The sequence below is a fragment of the Schistocerca nitens genome, chromosome 6, assembly GCF_023898315.1.
Source record: "Schistocerca nitens isolate TAMUIC-IGC-003100 chromosome 6, iqSchNite1.1, whole genome shotgun sequence".
Taxonomy (NCBI): domain Eukaryota; kingdom Metazoa; phylum Arthropoda; class Insecta; order Orthoptera; family Acrididae; genus Schistocerca; species Schistocerca nitens.
In genome coordinates, this window is record NC_064619.1 from 23,980,091 (window position 1) to 24,000,598 (window position 20,508).

A 20,508-nucleotide genomic window follows, 5' to 3' on the forward strand; every position below is an offset into this window, starting at 1 on the left:
AAACACTGCGTAGTCAGGAGAATCCACCGTGCAGATGTCCCTCCACCGAATATTCCGGAACGCTGGTATTCCTATTTGGTACGTTTTTAGTTAGTTTTTCAAGTTGCTTAATGTCTCTGCTCTATTACGAGTCTGTATATTCCAGGGAGCCATTTTTAGTTGGTGTCTGTTGGTTGGTCGTCGCAAGAGAGGCTGTCCAGTTTCCGTATGTGCTCAACATTTTCATGACCACATACTTTTTAATTGGTAGGGAAGTCACTGCTACGCACTATCACCAGGGTGCTGTCCCTTCGCAGCTTGCAGGATGGCTGCGTTTTCTATCAGGGAAGGTCCTCAGTGATTGTGACTTAGCCTGTGAGGATCCCTCCTTTTCCTACAAGGGAGTAGGCGCCTACTACAAGCCTTAGTAAGCAGCTGCCCCGTTGAAACAGGAAAGGAAAAAATGGTAGACACTGTCGGGCCTTCAAATCTAATACCACTGGGTTCGAAAAAACCCAGAGTTGGCCAAAAGAAGCCGATAGGAAAGAAAAGTGACCAAGTCTGACGCAAGTAAGTGGAAATGATGTCAGCAAAGTACCCAAGACAGGCGACCCCTACCGGGATTACACTTCGTCTACAGTCTCACCAACTAACCAGTCTGGTAATTGGTGACACTAGCATTAATCCTGCCAGAGGAGCTCAGCGGATCATGGAAACACAAAAACCTCGCCACCTACGTTAAAAGGGGCATGAAATTATAAGAAAAACTACAAATTGCATAAAATACTTGTGTCTAAAGACACTATATAATATTATAATAATCTGAAAAGAACTTGGGTATTAAACTGAAGCAGTCATCTGATGTGCCAGAACATTCAGAACATTTCTGTGCCTGTAGACTACACAGCAGCTTGTATAAGGGTGACAGGTATACGCTGACAGCAGTTCCTACAGAGGTAATCCATAACTTCCCTGGACGGTACCTGACAGGCGTAGCGTGAGAAACCTCGTTAATATGTGTGCTCTTCGTCTGAGAATATGAAGAAACCAGGTTCAATAGTAGTGGGTAGATCTGAACAAGTCTATCTTAAACCATACTTTCTCTATAAGTCTTCACGGTTTTGTATAAATACAGAACGACGTACATCGGTATACGTGTATTTAACAACCTGCCACATCGTATTAAAGGTCTTATGTGTAATATAAATTTAAGACTAAATCAATGAACTAGAACTGTTTATTGGGCAACTCCTGCTACACTCAACTGTGTCGTTACAGAAACTTTTGAAGTTACTGTATTAGCTTACAATACAAAAATACAAAAGATCTTTCACCAAGCCATGACATTTCATTATATTGCGTTTGAATAAAATATACTTCTTCTTCATATACCCTAAAGACCTCATCGCACGAGGCATGGAATGCAATTTATGGTATCCAGCCCGCCCGGTTAGCCGTGCGGTCTAACGCACGGCTTTCCGGGCTGGGAAGGAGCGCCTGGTCCCTGGCACGAATCCGCCCGGCGGACTTGTGTCGAGGTCCGATGAGCCGACCAGTCTGTGGACGGTTTTTAGGCGGTTTTCCATCTGACTCGGCGAATGCGGGCTGATTCCCCTTATTCCGCCTCAGCTACACTATGCCGGCGATTGCTGCGCAAACAAGTTCTCCACGTAAGCGTACACCACCATTACTCTACCACGAAAACATAGGGGTTACACTCGTCTGTTGTGAGACGTTCTCTGGGGGTCCCACCGGGGGGCCGAACCGTACAATAATCCTGAAAGAGTGGTTCGGTGTTGGGCGGCTGAGGGGTGAAGTGGACTGCGGTAGTCATCGTGGGATTGTGGACCACTGCGGCTGCGGCGGGGACGGAGCCTCTCCGTCGTTTCTAGGCCCCCGGTTAACATACAGTGCAATACAATACAATATGGTATCCAAGTGGTAAGAATACAAAATTGCGACTGTTTATCTTTTCAACATGCCGGGCACTCACAGAATTAAAATCGTGCTTTACAATTAAAGTGATGAGATTATTTTTCTCAGTCGTCGTGAAGACTGCTGTTTTTGCTACAAACCACGATAAGCAACACCACAAATGTTCTCTTACCCATCACACAAATAAGCAGTCTGCTTGCTAACATCCGAATTCTAAACCATGCTGACAGGTATTGTCTTCAGAGCTCACAAATTTCCACGAAACTGTTCATCGCCTCTCCGAAAATTGTGTTCTATGAGGAAAAACTCCCCGACAAATGAAAAGGAGCCATGAGAACGGCTTGCTGCAAACGTAATGGGCTGTCTTTACAGATATTGGACCGGGCATGTTCTAAGGCAGATAATAAAATCGTTGCCGGCCGGAGTGGCCGAGCGGTTCTAGGCCATACAGTCTGGATGTGTGTAATGTCCTAAGGTTAGTTAGGTTTAAGTAGTTCTAAGTTCTAGGGGACTGATGACCTGAGAAGTTAAGTCCCATAGTGCTCAGAGCCATTTGGACCATCTGAATAAAATCTTTGAGGCATAAACTGGGTGCGGATGGTCTCCGGTTGAAATTGTGCCACGGGTGGCACTGCTTTCTTCATCTAACAAGGCTGACGCCGCGCTGGGTGTCTGTGTCACTGGGCAGAAATAGTGTATGCTTCCCCTGGCGAAACAGTGATGTTCCGAGGCCGCAAGCCGTGTGGATGAAGTCGGCTGTAAGCCGAATTCAAAGCTGTTGACCACGGGCATCCTGTCGGGCGAAGCACACACTTGGCGTTCTGAAACGTGTGGCACACTGGTTTTGAGCGTGCAGTTTCTGACATGTTAGACACGGTATGTTAGTGCCTGACCCACTCTTCAGTGTGATTAGCATCTGCCGGCCGCGGTGGCCGTGCGGTTCTAGGCACTGCAGTCCGGAACCGCGGGACTGCTACGGTCGCAGGTTCGAATCCTGCCTCGGGCATGGATGTGCGTGATGTCCTTAGGTTAGTTAGGTTTAAGTAGTTCTAAGTTCTAGGGGACTGATGACCTAAGATGTTAAGTCCCATAGTGCTCAGAGCCATTTGAAACATTTGATTAGCATCTGCCTGGAAAAATAGTCCTTCGATCACGCTTTGTAGGCTGATGTTTTTGTGAAGTCTTCCCTCTCTTAACCAGTGACTGAGCTGTTTTAGTTCAGTGGAAACGTATGTGACGTGCTTGCCTGCTGAACTGGCCATTAGTAATCAGGTTACATGGCGTAGTGAAAAGTTTTCGTTGCAGGTTAATGGGTGCAGCTATTCTGAATCATTTATTGCTTAAACTGACTTATGAATGTTTTCACAGCGGCCAGTGGGTGCTGATTTTAAGTTATTATGTGTTGCTATTATCTTAATGTTCTTCTAAACGTATGTTCCCCCTATGTTTACATTTTGTGTCGATTCAGTTACGCCTTATGCAGTTTGTTTCTATGTTGCAAGACGCGATCATCGTATGTTTTGTTTTTCCTGGCTGTGAAAGGGCCTGCTGTACTTCTGTGTGTATATGCGGGAGCGTGTGTGTGTGTGTTTTCACCGATTACGTAGTCCTAACTTCAGTGCTCAAAAATTATTACCCTGTTAAAGTTGTTTTATTATGGTACTGTAGCGGGTGATCTTGAATGGTTGTGCTGGCTGTTTTGTGTGATGGTTAGAGGTGTTGTTATCTACTACTATCTATTTTATTAATATAAATAACATTTGTTTGCTGACTTACGTTTCTTCGTTTGTTATGTGTTTCGTTTCTGCGATTTCCCTTTGAATTTGGAAGTTCGCTTGTAGCATGAGGAGATTTTTTTCAAATAGTGTCCAATAACTTTCGCATCTGTTCCTATTGTGGTTTGGTGGAGGATGTTTTTCTTGTCACAGGTGTTCTACAACTGTTGAATGGCTGGTACCATACTTCCAAGACATTTCATGTTCTTTTTATCTTTTTGCAAATTTTCTGTTGATCTGTCCTAAGTATAGAACATAACAGCTGTTACGCTGGATTTGGTAAATGCCCGATTTTTTATATATTCACTGTTATTCTCCGTCTTTTAAGTTTTCTGTCTTATTTTTATTTCCTGCTTCTTAAAGATGCTACCAATTACGTGTGTCAGCCTTTTTTTCCCCGAATATGAATGTGTACCATCTCAGCTGTTGAGCTTCATTGTTGTGTCCTATGTTTGTGGTAATTGTTGTGGGTCCCTCGATTTGAGTGGTGTCTTGTTTTACACAGAGATAAGCACACTACGCAAAAACAAAGTTTATTTTAGAGAAAGTACAAGGCGGGCAAATAAGCTTCTTAGAAACACTACAACAGGTACAATACTAAACTAATCATCAAACTACCCAAAGCCCCAAAAACAAAGAGTTCTCAGAAACGTTCTAAAGACAGTGCTTCTAGACAGTCATAACTACAATAAGGAAATGCAGATAATAACTGAAACTGGATAAAACAATGGATAAAAAGAATCTCTAGTTACAAAATTAAATACGAAAATCCAGCAAGGAATGGAAAGAAAACAATCTAATTAACTGAAACAAAACATCACACCTACCCACCCACCCACACACGCAAACACACGCAAAAACACACACACACACACACACACACACACACACACACACACACGCAAAACACACTAGCAACACCTCTACTACGCAACAAGGACACAAAACTAAATCTGAACAGCCAAATCGTACACACACGCATATGGAAACATAATTGATAATATTCTTAACTAAGAAATAGCTTACAACAGAAAGGTTTAAAAGAGGAAGATTACACTGACATGTATTAAAATTCGGGGATTTATCAGTTCCAGTGTAACAGCTGTCATGTTCTATCCTTAGGACAGACCGGCAGAAGATCTATAATAAGATATGAAAAATAAATAGGAAGAGAAGGAGCGAGGTCGTGCGGTTCCACCCATTCAGCATTTGCAGAACACAACACCTTCGAAAAGAAACACCCCTCCCTCCCCTCCACGCAATCAACCACAATAGGAACAGGTATGAAAGTTATAAGATTCAGCAACAAGAAACATCTCCTCACACTACAAGGAAACTTCCACATCGAAAGGCAAATCATAGAATGGAAATACATGATAAACGAAGAAACGAACGTCAGTAACCAAACGTTATTTGAACCAGTAAAATATACGAGCACCACAGAAACAGAACACATAAACATACCTACGCATTATCATCCAACACAGTGCCACAGTAAAGAATAGTAATAATTTTTGTTCACAGCAGTTAGGAAACACATCTACACACACGCTCACACACCCGAGCGCACACGAGCGCGCGCACACATACTAGTCGAAAAATGTATGAACACCCACAAACAGAGAGAAATAACAGACGCTCCACAGAGATGGAAACCAAACATACGATAATCGAATCTCGCACCACAAAAACAAACTGAAAGAGATGTAAGTGCACCTACGCAAAATGCACCTACCCAGATTCAGTAAAGTGCAATATTCTAAACGTCGACTACATACGTTCGGAAGAAAATTAGGAACGAAAAGTGTTTCAGATTTTGACAGATGTATTTGTTGGAAAATCCGAATTGTTACAATGACCACTGAAGATGCGTTGAAATAATTTGAAACGCATATGGTCAAAATAAGACTATTTTACAGTCGCAAAATACGGTCTAAAACCAATATTACTGGCGCAACTGCGACTGCGGAAAGGAAGGCTAAAAGCAAAAAAGACATATGTTATAAAAGTCAGTTCGATCTAGAGTGGGCAACTATCACAGTTGCATGGCACAGCTATATTCTTCACATTTCCTGAGACATTAAAACGTTTGTGACAACTATAACAATCAAAATTTCAGATGGTTCAAATGGCTCTAAACACTATGGGACTCAACATCTGAGGTCATCAGTCCCCTAGACTTAGTACTACTTAAACCTAACCAACATAAGAGCATCACACACATCCATGCCCGAGGCAGGATTCGAACCTGCGACCTTAACAGCAGCGCGTTTCCGGACTGAAGCGTCTAGATCCGCTCGGCCACAGCGGCCGGCAAGTCAAAATTTCACTACATACAATTATATTGAAGTGCTACGTTTTGCCGGTGACGCCGAGCGGTTCTAGGTGCTTCAGTCTGGAACCGCGCGACCGCTATGGTCGCAGGTTCGTATCCTGCCTCGGGCGTGGATGTGTGTGATGCCCTTAGGTTGGTTCGGTGTAAGTAGTTCTAAGTTCTAGGGGACTGATGACCTCAGATGTTAAGTCCCATAGTGCTCTGAGCCATTTGAACCATTTGCTACGTTTCGTTTCAGCAAAAAAGTTATTAAATAACGGTTCAAAAATTTGCGTAACGATTTTTCATGTTCCTTCCAGATCAGAAGAGGACGAAAATTTAGATAATGTTATCCGTTGCGTGCAGAAGTGTTTCTGGATGATTTTGATTTTGATGTTATTTTCGTTGGTAAGTATTAACTTTCAGTAAGATAGCGGTAAAATTTCTTTATACTGGTACGACTCGGCCCTGGTGTCTTCTTGTAATCAAGAAGCCCAGGACGTGTGAGGGTGGGTGACCCAGTGGACTCCCAAAGGTGTCAGTGAGACAGCTTTATCTGTAAATATATTTACAGTTAAACGAAGTTTAGAAAGATTCTAGCTCCAGAAACAGCCACACGCACACACACACACACACACACACACACACACACATACACACACAATGAATCAAACGAAACAAAAGACGAAAGATAAACACAGTGTCAGTTGGCAACACTACATATTGTAAAGACACACGAGTTGAACGCACAATGAAAAGCGCTAATGAAATGTTGTGATAAATGTGGATGGAAAAACGCCGGAAATTAGCCGTCTGGAGTACAGTGATCGAATGAACACATCTCGAGGACCACACACATGGACTAGAAACTTTGGAAGTGATAAGTAACACCGAACGATAATCTGACCTCACGAAACTTGTACTAGAAAAGTTGCTTCCAATTTGAACAACAATAAACCTGAGAAAACGTAACGCAGTAACATACAAAACAACATAATGCATTTATTATATAAAACAAAACATGTATTATAGGCCACTCAAGATGCTTCATAAATATAAGAAGCGAAACGCAAATGGTAAAAAACAAACCGCCTTTCATTTAATTGCAAAGATGGAAAAAACCTCCATGAATTGTGGAGCAATTAAGAAACGTTGGGAAACGGAAACAGTGAGGACATACGTCTTCGCTCCGCATGTTAATCGCAAAATAGCTACACGGAGAGTAATTACGGCTGATCAACTAAACAATGCTGCTGTATCCCTTAAATTATCAACAAACGCACGTAAGTCTTCCGCTTATTCAAAGAAAAATGTGTTATTAGCGCAACTGTCGAAGAATCGAAACAAGCCTGGAAGATTACACACCCTGTTATCGTGGCGTCATCAGACACCGATTTTAATTGTTGAACTACAGCTAGTAATGTGTCTACTTCCTTTTCTTACCGTTGCCCCAGTGACAATATTTACGCCTGTTCCACTAAAGCGGCAACAGTGTCACACGCGCTAACAGAACGTGCATCTGGCGTTTTGCGTAACTTACTATTGTCGTTCACAACAACAAAAGAATAAGAAAAAATAGAATATACTGTACCTCAACCCATCAACACAAAGTGCATGCTAAACTTTGCGACTATCAGCGCAGAATCAGATTGAGAACAATGGTCTGCCACCTTTCCCCAAATCTGCAACAAGTGTCACACGTCAATGGCACAGGTCTGGGACATCGTAGCTCATACCCAAAAAGGTTACAGAACTTACACGGTACTGGTACTAAAGAAGTTTCCCTAACATTGCCTCTAAACAGTGACAAATCAGAAAGCTTCTCCGGTTTAAGAAATGACACCTTAATGGTACTACTGATGTCCTACTAACTGACAGGTTTAATATATTTTTGTGTGGGATCCAAAATTTAAAAACCTCTCTCACACCGGCCTGATTTAGCTTCACTGATCAGGATAGTAAAAACATGCGTATATTAAGGGAATTTTCATTGACAAAGCAGGCTTATCACATTCACACAGTTCAATACTGTCCTATCCTGATTAAATTGAGCTTAACTTAAATTCCATAAGGCAGTGAAGCAATTTCGAAGTCTCGGTGCGACGAAAATTGTCAGTCGATCTCCTGGAAACATTTGTAATAATTATTAACTTTCGGTGATCACATGGGGAAGACCGGAGATCTGCTGGTAAGACCGTGTTAGCCTATTTATTTGAAGTAACTGGATATCTTGAGCGTACAAAACGGCAGGTTCGTCCAGTGTAAATCAGACGTTCCCCACTGATCCCGTGCAACACAGCGTAGTAAGCAGACACTGTCAATAATAATCAGTTAAATAATACGCGAACACACTTACTTTAGTTTAGTTCATGTATTAAATTCCTTCTCATACAGAATCTCATCAAGATGGCGACTAGCCCAACAATACATACATATACATCCTCTTTCTTTCACGACTAATCGGCAAGAAGTCCTCTATTCTTTTTCCTAAGAGAAAACATAGATAGCAGAGAAGCTATTCCATGGAGTAAATGGACGCTCCAAGGAATAATTGGGCTTGAAACTACTTTGCATTGATAATCGGTAAGATAAGAAGAGATATTTCGAGATATGTACTGAGTTATATAATTTATAAAATTTCTGGAAATATCGCGGAGAGACCGCTGCAAGAGACATTACACAGGCCTCAGTGACGAAACACCCAAAAGAAAGGGTTTAATGAAGAAACGGTGTTCACTCACCATACTGCATGGTGGTAGTACTGGTAGACGATGCTGTAGGCGTGACCTCAGTGCCACCGAAATATTGAGGTGACAGGCACTGTGACACCTATGTCACGTCTCAGCGTCACTTCTTGACACCAATGTTATGACGCAACTGTGGTGTCGCATTGTAATCAGGAAGCTGAGCGAAGTGTGAGAATGACTGGTCCATTCCACATCCGGAGCCATCAGTAAGAAAGCGTCATCTGTAAATACATTTATTGCCAAGCAAAGTTTACAAAGCTTTTAGCTCCTTCACAGCTGCGGTGGTAGCCAGGCTCGATGTTGACGTGCCGTGGATGATGCTGAGGCCTCATCAGAATGTCGTGATGTTGCTGCCTTAGCCGTGTAGAGTAGATTTCAGAGCAGGTTAAGCAGGCACGAGCCACCAGAGGTACTCCGGTCATCCCGTTCAGCTCGCACCTCAGTGGTCTCGATGATTACCCCTTCCTTCGATGGTCTCTGCCTGTGGTGATCCAGGATGCTGGTTGCCGTGCAGAGAAGCCCTAATCATCTACCATGGATCGACCAAGGCAGCAGCAGGTGTTCATGAGTCGGCCAGGAAACTCCACGACATGTTTCGACTGGTCGGCGCTAGTATGGTAGCTTGTAAATAATCTGAGATGACCCAACAGAGGAGAAGGACTGGCTTTTCACCAGTCTTCTCATCCGCGATGACTTAGCAGGCAGCAGGATCAGACCACAGTCGCCCTGGTGCAGAAGTCGGAAAGCAGGTAACAGACTATCCATCGTTTTATTTATTTCGAGTCAAAAACATTACAACAATATTTACAATATATACAATATAACAAATCAGGTCAAATCATAAAAGAACAAACTAAACGGTATTAGCCCAAAATTGTGCAACGGCAGCAGCATTGTCTGAAACATCAACAAGCTCTTGTGTGGAACATGATACAGGACATCTAGGACAGTTAATTAAATGTTTGGTTGTCTGTTCTTCTCCGCAGTCACACAAGGTGGAAGATTCCTTCATGAAGCCCCATTTAAACAGGTTGTCCTTAGTTCGTCCGACGCCACTCCTGAGCCGATTTAGAGACTTCCACACTGTCCAGACTTGATTTCCACCAGGAGGAAGGGTCTCAGAAGGAGTCATCCAATCATTGCTGTCAGATTTTGCTGTCCACTGAGATAGTCTGGCTGCTCCAGTCCGACCGGTGAGGGGTGTAGTAGTTCTCATAAAGCTCCTCCTAGATTTGAGTCTACTAATTGGTGGCTGGTATCCATGTAGCAGGTGATCGGTGTTATGATCTGCTTTATGTCTCTCAAGTTTGGCTGCGACTTCACGCCTTATGTCTGGAGGAGCAATACCTGCTAGTTTATGGAGTTTATCAATAGGTGTAGCTTTGAGGCATCCCGTTACTGTCCTGCAGGTTTCGTTCAGTGCCACATCAACCTGCTTTGCATGAGATGACTTGTACCATACAGGACATGCGTATTCAGCTGCGGAATAGCACAAGGCCAAGAACATCAGCTATCCATCGTTGAACTGCTGGTCGTGGTTTCACTGAAACTCAGTCTGTCATTCTCTCTGGTTCTTCGACACAGGCAGAATGGAAGAATGACAGACTATGTCTTTTGCTCTGAAAGCTGCGTTATTTACAAGAGCTGAGTCCCCGCCTATGACGCAATCGCTCTGAGTATATGATCGTATTTGTCCCTGTTTATCGCACCTGCCAGCGCTCCTTGCTTCGCTATGGTAATTTCAGTAACAATTGTAGGACACCGAGCTCGGCTTTTCTCTCGACGTTTGACTTTGTGGCGGTGTTCAGACACAGAGTTACTTATTGTTACTTCACAGTGCCTTTCTACGTAGTACAGTGGTGTTTAAATTTCTGTCTGCCCTGGTTGGGACGCGTTTTATATTGGCAGTACACCATGTTGACATAACAACTGGCCAATCTCTTCAGCTCAACCTACTCCATTCAGAGCTCGCCTGTTGGAACTGTGATCAAAATTTCATGACTGCACAATAATTTTGCTATGCAACTATATTAGGGACAAAATGCTAGGATATATTTGCTGCAGGGCAGCAGTTAATCATAAAATGGGAACGTAAGAATGCTCTCATAACTCACTGGAGAAAGTGATTTGGTTCTTTTTTTAGTGTTTCCCATTAACGACGTTAACAGAAAATACACACATCAAAGAAAGTTTTGCATCACCCCAGTTCCCAGAACTACTGAAGATAGACGTTGACTGTGGATACATTACAGACACAGTCCCTTTGACTGTTCAGAGATGTCACTAAATCCGCCCAAAGATGTAAACAACCATTCACGAGCAGCGCCTATTAGACGGAGGGGGTCCGACAGCCGATCAAATCCAGTCATTTCACCAGGAAGGAGGTACACGGCTTGTGTTGTCTGTAGTTCAAACATGCCTATACCGTCAATACCGCGGTTCGATCGCGTTCGCATTGTTACTGTGTGCCAGGAAGGGCTCTCAATAAGGGATATGTTCAGGCGTATCGGAGTGAACCAAAGCGATGCTGTTCGGACATGGAGGAGATAGAGAGAGATAGGAACCGTCGATGACAAGCCCCGCTCTGGCCGCTCAAGGGCTACTACTGCATTGGATGACTACCACCTACGGATTATAGCTCGGGGGTACCCTGACAGCAACACCACCATGTTGAATAATGCTTTTCGTGCAGCCACAGGACGTCGTGTTACGACTCAAACTGTGCGCAAGAGGCTGCATGATGCGCAACTTCACTTCCGACGTCCATGGCGAGGTCCATCTTTGCAACCACGGCACCATGCAGCGCTGTACAGATGGGCCCAACAACATGCCGAATGGACCTCTCAGGATTGGCATCACGTTCTCTTCACTGATGAGTGTCGCATATGCCTTCAATCACACAGTCTTCGGAGACGTGTTTGGAGGCAACCCGGTCAGGCTGAACGCCTTAGACACACTGTCCAGTGAGTGCAACAAGGTGGAGGTTCCCTGCTGTTTTGGGATGGCATTATGTGGGGCCGAAGTAAACCGCTGGTGGTCATAGAAGGCCCCGTAACAGCTGTACGATACGTGAATGCCATCCTCCGACCTATAATGCAACCATACCGGCAGCATATTGGCGAGGCATTCGTCTTCATGGACGACAATTCGCGCCCCCATCGTGCACGTCTTGTAAATGACTTCCTTCAGGATAACGACATCGCTCGACTAGAGTGGCCAGCATGTTTTCCAGACATGAACCCTATCGAACATGCCTGGGATAGACTGTAAAGGGCTGTTTATGAACGACGTGACCCACCAACCACTCTGAGGGATCTAAGTCGAATCGCCATTGAGGAACGGGACAATCTGGACCAACAGTGCCTTGATGAACTTGTGTATAGTATGCCACGACGAATAAAGAGATGTATCAATGCAAGAGGACGTGCTACTGGGTATTAGAGGTACCCGTGTGTACAGCAATCTGGACCGTCACCTCCGAATGTCTCGCTGTATGGTGTTATAACATGCAATGTGTGGTTTTCATGAGCAATAAAGAGGGCGGAAATGATGTTTATGTTGATCTCTGTTCCAATTTTTTGTACAGGTTCGGGAACTCTCGGAACCGACGTGATGCAAAACTTTTTGATGTCACACTGATGTCAAGCTGGAACAGTATCTTTAAATAGATGTTAGTAAAAAAATAAATATATTTAATTAGATTTTGATCACTGTGGTTTTTTATGAATACGGTCGTCTAGATGGCTTCAGATATTTATTAAGATCTAAACAGTACAGGCCTATTTATTAATATGGACATTTTGGCTGCCGCTATCGAAGTTTTGATCTTGTGGCTCCAGTACGTGAAGTGTCTTTAAATATGGTCGAGAAGGATTACTCACGTACACTTTTGTCTAATTTCCGAAGTAGGGAAAACTTAACTGCCGCAGTTGTCGAAAGTCTTGAACCGAGAGCTCACAGCCACAGAGCTTTCGTGACAGACGCAGCTACAGCACCAGAAATTTATTGCTCGCGACGCATGAATTATATTCTTAATTTCCGCGATCGAAAGATGAAACGCCTCCTCACTGTTAACAGCTATACGTCCAGAGGCTGCTGCCATCTAGCTCACCTGCCACATCCTGTTATAGCTTTTCTCTCTCTCGCACCTCTCAGTCTCATTTTCCTAAATATTGAGAAATATTCATTTTATAACATTTTTTAAAAATTGTTGTCTTTATTAACCAGTAATATCTGACGACCAATAGTGGGGATCTCGTTTCTTATGTTTCAGTGCAAAGTATTTGTTGGGTTATGTAGGCGTGAATCTTTGGTGAAGGACGCATTCCAGTCCACGAGACAAAATCATCGTCTTCTCGAGGTTATGAGAGTTTTAACGCCCATGCAATTCACCTACAGGCCTATCATTAATCCTTACTAATAAGTGTGGCTATTGATTGATTAGCGTCTGTAAGTAGAGTCAAGTATGACGTTACACGGAACTGAATATCTTTGTTTGGATTCCGTTCAGAAATGACACTTCTGCAGACAGTTTCTATTCGAGTAAGACTGGTACAAATTTGCTGCCACCATAATAATCTTGCTTAAGTTCCATGACAACGGTGTACGAGAGATTGAGGAGCGTATAAAACAAACAAACACAGTCCGAACAGGCGTTGAATGCTCAACGGCACCTACCGGCCGCCGTGTCATCCTCAGACATTAGGCGTCACCGGATGCGAATACGGAGGGGCATGTAGTTATCACACCGCTTTCCCAGTCGTGTCAGATTTAGTGACTAGTACGGCTACTTTTCAATGAAGTAGCTCCCCAATTTGCCTCGCAAGGGCTGAGCGCACCCCGCGTGCCAACAGCAGAGAGCAGACCTGGACGGAGACCTATCCATGTACCAGCCAAGTCCAGCAACGCCTAACTCTGTTGAGCTGACAGGAACTGGTGGTACCATTCCTTCAAGGCCACTGGCAACCAAATGGTATAGCACAGAGAAAACCCATGTTGATGCCAGGTACCAATCGGAACGCAGTGCAGAGTAGCTTGGGGAATATACACCATCGAGACACAGTAATGTGATCACCGACTACGTTCGACGTCAATGTGAAATAACCACTCACAGACGGAAGGTGGCAGTAATAGTGGTGTACAAAGCAGAAGAAAGTGCTATCAGTGTCGTAATGAAAACAGAGAGATTTATATGAGGCCCAAAAGAGCATGAGGGTGGAAGTATTTTCCAAACGGGTAAGTTTGTAAACTGTTAACATGCTGCTGTGTTAAACTATACCGTGCATGGCAAAATGGCGTTACCCAAAACAGGCGCCAAGGCGACTGTGGTGCACCTTGGGCCACAGATATTAGGGTTGAGCGATGGCTGTGGTGATGTGTATGGTCAAATAGAGGTGCAAATGTTGATCAGCTGATCGCCCAGATGAATCCAGGGCCTATCAACAGTGTCTCCTCAACAACTCTTCAGCGAATGTTGTTGCATGTGAGCCTCTGCAGAAGGCGCCAGGTTCATGCAACCACGCTGACTGAAAGGCGACAGGTGGCCAATCCAGATGAATCACGTTTTAAGCTTCATCGGATAGATGGCAGTTGACGTGTGGGGCGTGAAGCGTCTGAAAACAAACACCCTGCAACTGTCGTCGAAAGGATCCAGGCCGGAGTGCGTTCCGTGGATGATGTCGTCATTCTGCTAGAGACAACGTATCAGCACAGGTATGCATCTAATCTTGGGAACCACGTCCACCCCTGCATGCAGTTTGTTTTCCCTCAGCACGATGGCACCACCTACCGGCAGGAAGTGCATCGTGTCACACAGCTGGCGTGTGAGTGCGTGGTTCGAAGAGTTTACTGAACTCCCCTGGTCATCAATTTTTCGCGGATTTAAACCTAATTGAGAACCTGCGGGACCACATCAATTGGACTGTTCGCGTCATGTATTATCAACCGAGAAACCTAGCGCGGCTGACGATGGCACTGGAGGCGGCATGGCGCCACATCCCTGTCGGTACCTTCCAGACTCCATTCCTACCCAGTGGTCCACTCTGCAAAAGGGATTATTTTTGCCTTTGACATGTCGTCACATTATGTTACTGATGAGTGTATGTGTAGATGTGTAACACATCTCTTTTCGTAAATTAAAAAAAGATCTCTATCACTACTTTTCTTGAGTCATCATTCTTCTGACTCCTTACATGAGCATTATTGAAGACTTTTATGTTTATTCTCAATAAAGTCAAGTCAGTGTGCTACTCAGTAAACTGTAAATCACTAGCACATAGTCATACATATGTGCTCTGTAGATTGGCTGGTGGCACATCAATTCGATTAAAGTAGGGGGGGGGGGGGAATTATGTCCCCATATGTGCTCAATTGGAGACAGAGCTGATCATCATCTTCCGAAGTAAGAGTAATTTCAGGCGTGTCGCAGGGGTGTGTCGTAGGACTGTTGCTATTCGCAATATGTATAAATGACCTTGTGGCTATCATGGAAAGGTCACTGAGGCTTTTTGCGGTTAATGCTGTGGTATATCGAGGGATTGTAAAAATGGAAAATATTACTGAAATGCAGGAGGATCGGAAGCGAATTGACACATGGTGCAGGGAATGGCAATTGAATCTCAATGTAGACAAGTGTAATGTGCTGCGAATTCATAGAATGAAAGATCCTTTATCATTTACCTACAATGTAGCAGGTCAGCAACTGGAAGCAGTTGATTCCATAAATTATCTGGGAGTAGGCATTAGGAGTGATTTAAAATGGAATGACCATATAAAATTAATCATCGGTAAAGCAGATGCCAGACTGAGATTCACTGGAAGAATCCTAAGGACACGCAGTCCGAAAACAAAGGGAGTAGGTTACAGTACACTTGTTCGCCCACTGCTTGAATACTGCTCGCCGGTGTGGGATACGTACGAGATAGGGTCAAGAGAAGAGATGGAGAAGATCCAACGGAGAGCAGTGCGCTTCGTTACAGGATCATTTAGTAATCGCGAAAGCGTTACGGAGATGATAGATGAGACTCTGCGAGAGAGACGCTCAGTGGCTCGGTAAGGGCTTTTGTTGAAGTTTCGAGAACAGACATTCACCGAGGAGTCAAGCAGTATATTGTTCCCTCCCACGTATATGTTGCGAAGAGACCACGAGGATAAAATCAGAGAGATTAGAGCCCACACAGAGGCATACCGACCATTTTCTTTCCACGAACAATACGAGACTGGAATAGAAGGGAGAACCGATAGAGGTACTCAAGGTACACACCGCCACGCACCGACAGGTGGCTTGCGGAGTATGGATGTAGATGTAGATGTAGATCAAGGCAACATGTCGACACTCCGTAGAGCATGCTGGATTGCAACAGCGGACGAGCGCTATCATGTTGGAAAACACCCTACGGAATGCTGTTCATGAACTGCAGTTCACCAGATCGAATCACCAGATTGACATATAAATTTGCAGTCAGGGTGAATGGGGTGGCAACAAGAGTGCTCCAGCTGTCATACGAAGTTGCATTCCCAACCGTAGCTCCAGGTGTAGGTCCAGTGTGTCTAGCACGCAGACAGGTTGGTTGCCGGCCCTCAATTGGTCTTATTCTAAGTAACACACGGCCATCACTGGCCCCGGAACAGAACCAGCTTTCATTAGGAAACACGACGGACCTCCACCCTGTCCTCCAATGAAATCTCGCCTGGCGTCACTGAAGTTGCAAATGGCTGCAGGTGGAATCCACGCTACAGGACTTCTGGCTCGGAGCTGTCCTTGAAGTAGCCGATTTTTTGTGTCACGTTGGTGCCAATCGCAGCTCAAAAGACTGCTTCAGATGCAGTATGATGCGCCAGAGCCGTATGTCAAACATTGTGGTCCTTCCTTTTGGTAATGCTACATAGCCGCCCAGTGTTCTTGCGGCCGTGCATTCCCATGACCACCACTGCGAGTAATCATGCACAGTGGCCACATTCCTGCCCAGCTCTTTTTCTGTATCTCGCAAAGAACGTCCAGCTTCTCGTAGCTCTTTCACCTGTCCTCATTGAAACTCAGTGTGATGTTGATAGCGGCGTCTTCGGCGCTTTAAGGGCATTCTTGACTAACATCAACTCACTACGTCCAAGGTAACTAATGGCCACGACCGTTACAGCGTCTATTTAAAGCAAACGTTATTTGCGTCCTTACAATGGCGCTACTGTCAGCACTCTTACGCGACTAGCGCGAAACTGGAAAAGACATCTTTAAGATGTAGAAACACACCTTCCAATTTTCGTTTATGGCGCGCAACTCCTTCCTTTGCTTATTACATTTTTATCCGTCACTGTAGTACCTCCTTACAGACAACCACATCACCTCCAAGTATCTACAATTACTATTAATTCCTTGGCATGTCATAAACGGACAATATGAACAGCAAGGATGGAGGCATGCCTGAAGATATTCCTACATCTGTCGATGTCTGTCAATTCAAAAGCACAAATGGCATCGTCCCTATCAATAAATCCTCAAACCAGGCACCAATTTCGTTTGATCCATATACGACTGTACGTTCGTTAATAACCGTTACTGTACTGAATAAATCCTATTCTAAATGCTGTACAGGCCTGTTTATCTTGGCCAAGGCTTTCAGGATGTCATGTCAGAAAAGTGCGAGTTAGGTTCCGCATGTCTGGTTGTTACGCAGTCCATTCTTGTTGACATAGGAGAAGTCATTCAGTTCGATATACCTCATTAGCCAGTTGCTGTGGGCGAGCGGTTCTAGGCGCTTCAGTCTGGAACCGTGCTGCTGTTGCGGTCACAAGTTCGAATCCTGCCTCGGGCATGAATGTGTGTGATGTCCTTAGGTTAGTTAGGTTTAAGTAGTTCTAAGTCTAGGGGACTGATGACCACAGTGTGAATTCCCATAGTGCTTGGAGGCATTTGATTTTGAATACGTCATTACGTCTCAGCTCAGAATGTTTCGTGGAACAATTCTACCACCCTTCTTTCAGAAGACAATGACATGTGCTTTCTGCGAACTGTTGGACAGAGATTCTTATTCGAGGTCTCTACTACACATTAAAAGAGGAGTTCACTCAGTTTAGTATTCTGCATGGTATCTGATAGGGTGCTCATCGAGCCCTGGGGCCTTGTTCAGAGTCAACGATTTTAAACACCACTTCCACTAATACTGACATCACGTACCTTTACACTGGCGTGAGAATTAAACTGGGACTGTATTCCGGAATTTTCGTTTGTAAATCAACATTTGAATGCCGAGTGCAGTGTTTCAGCTTTTGTTTGATATTTCAAATTTCAGTCGCTTTTTCATCCACGAGTGTCTTGACACTGAATTTTGTGCCATCTGCAACCTTCAGTTGTTACTAGAACTTGACTGACTTTTGTAAGAGATCTTTCTGGAAACGTATAACAACATAGCAAGAGAACTGTAAACTTACTCTCAAAACACATTCAGCCTATAACAACTACTACAGTTACATAATTATACTACAGCAAGTGGCCCATGGTTTCTAATGCAATTCAGTATGGGTATCCAGAACGAGGCGGGTCTTGTTGCTGTCAATAGGTCCAATAGATTTCATTTATCTGTGGGATTTCAGACTATCTGTTTTATGTAATTTTTCAGAGTAAGCATTTATATTCTTTCGCAAGATGTCTCACTCAAGCTCACAGCTTACGAAATTGTATTGTTGTCAATCAACTGTTGGGTGATTAAAGTGTCCTGGGATGATGACAGTATTATAGGGGGACATTTTATGTTCTAGAAGGCCAGGACCATTTTCTCGCACTTATGTTTGCGTCTCTTGAAGAGAGAGCTGTGATTGATTGAGATAGCACTTAGATACAAGGAATCCTTAATTAATCTCTTTTTTGCTAAGCTTCAGGATTAATCGCCTTTAATCAAACTGACAGAAGATTTCTAGTCCTGGGTGTAAACAGTACTTCTCAATAAAGGGGAACGTATTAAAACAAGGAACATTATAAAATACATAAAAGGTCTTGGATCATAGGTGCGCTGTGACTGGGTTGTTGTGGAACAACAACTAGTGTTTTAGGGCGCTTTGGGCTCTATGGTGAGGTAGTTGGCGGTCTGATCTCAACCATGCCTCGTATCGGCTGTCGACGGCGGAGCATCGGCGCTCGGCGATCGATACGCGATGGCGTTTATGACGACCTGCAGTTTGGCAAAGAACGGGGCGCGAGGGCTGCACATGGTGGACAACTAATAACATTCGACTGTTGGACGTATGGGTCCTTTCGGGCGAGCGAAGTGAGTTAAGATCCTTATCCGTCAGCCTAGGTTACTTGGCCCTGCTCGCCATTAAGGTAATCGGCAGCCAGGCGTTACCATAGTCGAGGCTATCGTAGAACATTTACTGGGACATGAAGTTGGTAATTTCAGCTAAGAGTGGGAATGTCATTACCTGTTTAGAAATGAGATAAGAAAGGATCTGAAATTAACAAGGGATGGGATGTAGTGGAAAGATACATGGAGTGGACTTGCAGGTGTAGCGCAAAAAGAATCGGAATTAAGCAGAATGAGGGTACTCGACAGAAGGACGCGTTGGTAGCAGGTCAAAAGCCGAATCACTACTGAAAGCAGACTGCAAAATCGGCATCAGTGTCAGAATTGGATATCTGCTGTGAGACACGGAAACAGAGTTGAATAGTTGTGAAAATGAGTTTCTGACTTGAATGGAAACCGGGATAGACGGCTGGAAATCAACGAAGAATGGAATAAACTGAAGGCGTGGTATTAGATCAGCACAAAGTGCAATTCCAGACCAAGTCCATTGTACCTGTCTTGAATACAAAGCGTTCACTGACCAAGTGTCGATACGATATCGCTTTTCACTCCACAGCTCGACGCTTTTGATTCACATCTTTCAGCTCCTGTGCTTCCACAGCATCTAACTATTGTCGTCTCGCCTCATCATTGCCTGGCGATATAACAGTGCCAGACAGCAGACAATTCCTCACGCGCGGTTCTCCTCCTCTTTGTTCCTAGTTCCAGTGTTCCAGCTTTCTGTAACACTATATCGAACCTCGCTACAGCTATGTATTTATAGCCAGCAGTTGTGCACTGTCACGCTTTCATGTTCTGCTATCGTTCTCACGATGTTGCATTCGCTGAAGGAGTCTCTTTCGGCGCCGAACTGACGACCACGACAAGTTTCAACGCCAGAGCTGTCTTGAGTGGCTGCAGAGTAGTCGCAGTACTGCAGGAATCTAGTGCATCCATTATAGTTCTCAAAGAGGCGCTGGTTTGACGAAAGGACGACTTTTCCTAGTGAAGAAAGCCTTAAGCCTTTCCGAGTTCCTTCGGTCACCAGGTTGTGAGGTCTTAGTCTCTCTGAGTTGTACTAAGCTGGCGGCAAGTCATTTCTGTCAGTCACCAGGCTTCACGGAAGTTCCTCTCGTGTGGGAAATTGTGAGCTCTAGGTATGTGCACCCTAAACGGTGCCCTTGTGTGTAACGCCCGCACGTCTTCGTCACACGCTATCATTCCTTCGCATTCACTAAAGTAACGACTCTTGCGCAGACATAATGTTCAAATTCCTATCTGCGTTGCGTTTCGAATACACCATTTCCATTACACGTGGTCTCTCCTTTCGATGTCCAATTACATTTACTCAAAGAATCTCATTGCTGTCAGCTTTGGGTACATGCCAGCGTTCTGTACCTGTATCATTTGGGATCCATTTCTTTTTACAAGTTATTTAAACTCTGGCACTTAGTTTCAAAGTTATTTTGTCACGTTATCACAAAGAT